The sequence below is a fragment of the Neltuma alba genome, unplaced genomic scaffold, assembly GCF_004799145.2.
Source record: "Neltuma alba isolate B1F8T4 unplaced genomic scaffold, ASM479914v2 tig00001918_pilon, whole genome shotgun sequence".
Lineage (NCBI taxonomy): Eukaryota > Viridiplantae > Streptophyta > Magnoliopsida > Fabales > Fabaceae > Neltuma > Neltuma alba.
The window spans coordinates 31,203-37,839 of NW_021632668.1; positions in this window are offsets into that span (position 1 = coordinate 31,203).

Genomic DNA, 6,637 nt, shown 5'->3' on the forward strand with positions numbered 1-6,637 from the left:
GAGCCTCCACTCTTCGGAACTTTTTTCTGACATCACAAGTATATATCATCAGATTGTTTGCTCTCTCCCTATGGCTTTCTAAGAAGCTAGACCCAATAAGATAAGAAGCCCTTAGATGCAGCCATCTCTTTCTTTGTGGATCTAGCTTTATTTCCTGCCTGTGCTTTAGTTGCATAAGGACTAAGCGCTTTCTTGTTTTGGATTGCCTTAAGTATACTAGATTCATTCCTTTTGCTCTCTATCTCCTAATGCCAACTGCAATTTAACATCTGCAAGGTCAATGTAGAGTATAATAGGTGGAAGCTCTTCTCTATGTACTTGTAGTTGAGTAAGGACTGTAAGCTTCAAGTCCCTTCAACTTTTAGTTTCAACAGGAGCATTATGTAAGGGGAATCTAGTTATATCTTTTCATCTTAGTCCTTCTCTTTCCCCTAGTTAGCGGACTATAAGTAGTCTCAATTGGGCATCATCCGAGGTCGGTTCTTCTAGTTTTTCCAACTGGAAGGGTTGAGCAGATAGGTTGTCTTCGGTCTACTGGCCGATGTCGCACGGAGCACAGTGATCGGTTGAGTCTAATTAAACGACAAAGTGGACTTGGTCCGTGTTATCTAATTCCCCAATATGATCACTTGAATCTCCATCATTGTCCTAAGCTTATTAATCTTAGTTCAATGACCCTGGTTGAAACCCAGGCGCCCCCCCACGAACAAGTTTTGTCCGAAAAGGAGAGTGGAACATACTAAAAGGTCTGAACGATATAGAACTAAACATCATGAAATATTTATCCAATCTCTTTAGTGCAATCGAACGGATCCAACCTATTTCCTGGCGGAGTCTGTTTGAAGAGACTCGTCAACTAAAGGGACTTCTTCTTCGAGTCCCATTAGTTCTCTCTGCTTCCATGTCCAGTGAAGTCAGTCTTGCGGCCGTCGACTTCCGCCTATTAGCAGTGTTACTTTGATGATCGACCATTCTTTCGATTTGGGTGTGTTAAGCATACGGCTTGTGACACACATTTCTCGATCGAGCGAAGGCTGGGTTCCCACCTTGCCGAGGGAAGCCTTTCTTTAAAAGCACTTCATTTCTCTTCTTTTAGATGATGATAGATTGATTGAATCTGTCTTTCTACAAGAAGCCTACGAGATTCATTGGACCTCAGCCCGAAGAGTGCTTCCCTGGCAGAGAGATTTCAAGGACGGAACTCCAGCGCACTGATTGAGCTAGCTAAGCTCATTTGTTGAAGCGGTTTGAACTTATCATCTTATATACGATGCCATCACCTCTTTCATTTGGGATCGATTTAGGCCCAGAAGCTCATACCCAAATGACGAGGAGATATGCGGAATGAAGATTTCCAAACTAATGTTCAAGAGTGGAAAAGACCGAAATAGATTCAATCTGGTGTCCCGATCAAGAGGACATTGATTCAACGGTTAGCTAGGCCGTTGGAATCGTTACGGAGATTTCCCCGGTAGGGCCGTCTTCCTTACTTGATAGACCGGAATACGCTGCATAGAACTCGTGCTCTATCCAAGCTACCAAGATCAGTGCAATAGCTGCTGCTCCAGTCAGTGATCAGTGCGAAAAGTTAGTTCACTTAGGACAGAGTGGTACAAAAATTCATAGCGACATCCTTTCTTTCTTTGAGTCTTCCGTATATGTGGGCTACACCCTTAGTCTGCCTTACGGCGAGAATTTCCACCTTGTTGAAGAAAGATCCTTGAATAACTTTGGAGTCGAGTAAGGAGAATAGTTTAATTGTGACTAGCCGTGGTAAATAGGATAAATGAGAATCTTAAGCCTTGACCCCTCTTCCAGAGCAACCCTTTCCTTTCGGGAGATATTGGCCTATTCCCTTTCCCTGGGTTCTTTCCGGTCTTGTTCTTAGATCGACAATTTAGCACCTTCTTACACATCGGTACGAAATCAAGCAATTAATTCAACTACACCATATCGATCAACCTTCCTGTTCACAATCCCCTTGTTGGGCTTGCTCACTTGACTCGAAAGCCGAAGTTTTTCTCTTACATCCTTACATAACTTAAGTAATTCTATCTGATCTAGTTTAATGCAGTCTGTCCTAATGCTATCTCTTATCAGAAAAAAAGGCTGTAGACCAAGAGGGAATTAGCTGCTTTAAGCGCTGTAAGTCAATGAGGTAAGAAGAATAATAAAAAGAAAAAGCCGGGTTAGCGTTTTTTGGAACATCGGTTCAGGGCGGATCCTGCCTTAAGTCATTCACGTCTAGCTAACATTCCCCTAACGGTTCAACTCACTTAAAAAAGCAGGAGAGAGATGGGAGATCTAACGGGTAACTAGTGCCAATTCAATGCCCGGCGAGACCGCATCAATCATGATCAAAGGGTACACGCTAACTAAAGTAGCAGCATCCTCTTCACGACGTAGTTTTAGGTCTTAAGTAAGGGTACAATCGGATAGTCAAAATGGGCTCACACAGTAACGAAGCAGGGATCTATTCGTCCACACCCTTACACACCCTTATATATTCAGACAAAGAGCTGTTCTCAATAGATATGGTAAAATAAAATAGCGTATAAAAAGAGCAAGTCTATCTCCAACTCCGTCTGCTCTTGGTAAAGCGACTTCTCCTTTTCTGTGAATTGTCTGACACCGGGTAGTGACCGCAGAAAGAGATAATCAACTTTCTGCGTCAACTGATGCTAATTCGGATGCTTTTGAAACTGCGTTTGGTTAGGCGTCTGTGAGCTCTATCACTCAGAAGCTAAAAGCTGTCAAGGCTGCCCTTAAAGCTTGGAATCTTCTCGCAGGAGGGCAGCGAGCATTTAGTGTGCAGGTTAAGGAAGTCGATATACGGACTCAAAAAGCTTCCCGTCAGTGGTACCTCAAATTCCATGAGGTGAGAATGACCTTTGGGTTTAAGGAAAACAGTGTTGATCAGTGTATATACCTAAAGGTCAGTGGGAGCAAGTTTCTCTTTCTAGTCCTATATGTTGACGACATACTGCTTGCTAGCATGTTGCACGATACGAAGACATTCCTCATAAGGAGTTTTGAGATGAAGGATATGGGTGAGAAACATATGTCATTGGCATTGAGTTTCTATGATTTTCCCGAGGCATCTATAAGCAAAGCCTAAAAGGGGCAAGCTTTCTTCTCATTATCTCTTTCTAGTTAGAAGTTTCAATCTCTTTTTGCGTTCTGGTTATATATACCTATAAGGTTTTGCTGTCCTGACGAAAGAGAATTGAGATAAAGAACGGACGGATAGTGCAACACTCGAGTTAGTGCTTTTAAAAGGAGAGCACTCAACTTATTGTTGAAGATGAACGACTGCTAGTGCTAGAAAGAACTGTTACAGGGGTAGGCCAACTTACGACTAAAAGGTTAAAGGCTCAACCACAGCCTGGCCTGGCGGATTTATTATTCACTTCCTTAACGGGAGCCGATCTTCTTATTTTCCTATTCCAGCTTGGCAGTGCTTCCTGCTGCTTGATAACTTGCTTGACTGGAATGAGACTAACTGCCCGGTATACAAACCTTGCTTGGTTGACTGCCGATCAACGACTAGGGATCTTCTAGCTAATCATTCCATTCTAAAGCTGTTAGCTAAGCATGTCAGAACTCAATTCCTGGTATGAAAGTCAGTGGTAAGAAGACTAGCTCGGGCTTTCAAGTGTGAAGTAGGTCTTGGATTCGGCATTAGCGGTCAAAGCATTGAAAAAAAGCCAGTCCGCAAAGCAAAGAGCGATTCTTTTTTTCTATTTAAATGCGATCTAGAGGCCTTGCTTATTGAATTGAAGCCACCTAGGGAGTAAAAAAGATATAGTTAGTATGAGAAGAGAGGAAGGAGTCTTTGTACGCCAGCTGTTACCCCAATTACGAAAGAAAGGATATTCTTACCAAAAGTACTCTAGCCCAAGGGATGTAACAGAAGTCCTAAGAGATGGACTTAGAAAGCGAGGGACAGCAACGGAAACTGGATCTCTAGATGGCTCGGAACGAAGGAAGGAGAAAAGAGTGGAGGAAGGAATGCGATGCTTCTTTGCCCAATAGATGCGTATAATAAGGGGTTAGCTATACCATGGAAAGGAAAGTAATCTAAAGTAGGGCGTGAAGCGTAAACACCCCTTTTGGCAAGATCATACCTGGATCTAACCCCTCGAGAAAGCACTCTTGCCTTGATTTAGCCCCTTGAAAGGGAGTTGAAGTTCTGTTCGGAAATGAAACCAGTGAAAGTTGCCCAGTTCGCTTAGCCTTGCCCTGAGTCAGTCAGCATTCAACTTTGGTCTATCTTATAGATAGAAGATCACGAACCGGAGTCATTGGATCTCGCTCAAAGACTAGACTAACTAAGCGCTAAAAGGACCGGTCTGAAAGTGCAAGATCCGATTCAGAGTGAATAGGCACTGCACCTGGGATCTCTTTCAAAGGAAGGAAAGAGGCCCCATGAAAGTAAGAAAGAAAGGAGCGAAGCAGCTCGAGCGAAGCGAGAGGTACGTGGGTCCGCTGCTATTGGTCTTCGGCGTAAGGATTTGAGTGAGGAACTTGACTTGGAGTTGGAGGCTAATAGGGATTTCACCTAGACTATATTGAGCCAGCCCTTTAAAGGGCTCAGGGGTTACGACTTCTTAGTTATAGGCATGGTTTTTAACCTAGCCTCTCAAATGAGCCCCCCTAGTCAAAGAACTGTTTAAGCTGTGCAGTGCCTCTAGCCTTGAGGATCTCCACTAAAAGCTATCATAGGCTACACTCGCCATTGGGCAACCTCCGGGCAGGTGGAGGAAGATCAATCCTACGAACCTCTGCCTTTTCGAGGAAGTTCTTCTTCGCCTTCTGAGAATGGTTTCGCTCCTTTACTGCTTTTTTTGAATACCTAAAAGTTATACCAGTAGGCCGACCTTGGGATACTACTCTTCTTGGCCCCTCTTCGCACTAACTCATCACTTAGTGATTTGGTGGTGCGAGGAGCAGGTTTATTCCGTGGTAAAGCAAAACGAGTAAGCGAGATAGGGTGAGAGTCAAAGTAATTGGGTCGAAATGAGCGTCTCCTTCCCTGCCAACAAAGTCTATTTTATTGTAACTAACTGAGTCTTGAAACTAAAGGCTTCAACCGATGTCTTCACACTCCATTACCTTCTGTCAAGACTATTCAAGCGCTTACAGCTTTTCCATCGAACTCGTGTGTTAAAGAAAGAAATTACATAGAAGAGAGATCCTTTCGCACTCAAGTCTGAGTATCCAATCAAGGAGTCTTGAACGGCGTGCGGAAATTCTTTCATTTTCAGCAAAAGATTGTGTTCAGTCGTCTAACAGTCCACCAGAGATATTCTGACAGCTATTTCATCCCGGGATGAGGAGAGTCTTTTCTTCTTCATCAGGCTTCCTTCTCGCAGTCGAAGCGGTAGCGGTACTGGAACGAGTTCCCTATTCGATATGGTTTCATTCCACCAGTCCCCTAACATAGATAACACTGGGTCAAAGGGCTTCACTTCGGAACCTTTTCTTGCTTTCCTATGATATGGATTTGGTGGATTCTCCTGTAGTATCGACTGCCATCGTTCGGCTGAGACTTCCGCGTCTGCGGATTCTCTAGTAGCAGTTCTAGCGTCTGCTTCGTCGGGTGCTGAATCGGATGCTTTATCTGCGCGGTTTGAAACTCTTTGGAAAAGAAAATGCTTTGCCCAGGAATTCTAGGTTGAAAGCCCTTTCTGACCAGGAACGAAAGTCTTGATCCTAGGCTTTGGAATCAATCAAAAGAGCCCGAGCCGAGTAAGGATACAACGCATCAGTATAAGCTGCTACTGCATCAGGCAGGGCACCGGTACTTTCCAGACCTTAATCTACAAAAGATAGAACCGAAATAAGAAGCCAGGAAAGCCTTATCTCTATCTCTTCCTGAGCAAGGATATCTCCTTCCCATGAATACTATCCTTTTTCTTATTCCTTTAAAGAATCAAGGAGAATCAGAATACCCTCCGGGGAAACTTTCAAAAGAACTCTGGAAATAAAGATAACTCCCTAGAAAGAAAAGGGATGCGTAGTTGGCAGCGTCTGCTCTTCAAATCGTGTAGTTATTGCTACGCTATTTGAGGAGTATCCGTTGTCTACTCGTCAGTAATGTACTAATTGTGCACTACAGGCCTTGCCGTATGGTTACTCTGGCGTGCGGGCCTATACCTCTATATCAAGGTATAGTTTCGTGCCGACTCGATGTCGGGTCGTTATTATTAGTTACCTGCGCAGTATATTCTGTGAAGGTGATGCATGTTGGATATGTCTCGATTCCTACAGGTTAGGAAGACTTTTCCTGCCTGAGTACTTTGAGAGATATATGACTTGTGTCCTAACGGTCACCGGTCCTCAGCCGACACAATCCGACGTTTAGTCGTCTGTAATCGTATAAGGAGTGGGGTGCCTGGTTGCGCAGGAATCTGTGTTAATCATGTGCTCTATATATCCTTGTCCTGGTAGCTGCACAGTCTATAGTGTTACTGTGGACTGTCCAGCTGTCAGTATGTCTGCGAGGAGCGTTAGCTCAGTCGCACAGAGGTCTATGGTTTTTCTCCATGACTTGTACGGCTTGATAGAGCATACGTGTGAAACGGAAGATCCGTTTGCTTTGTCACTGGCAGGCCTTTGGTATTACTCCTTCTGG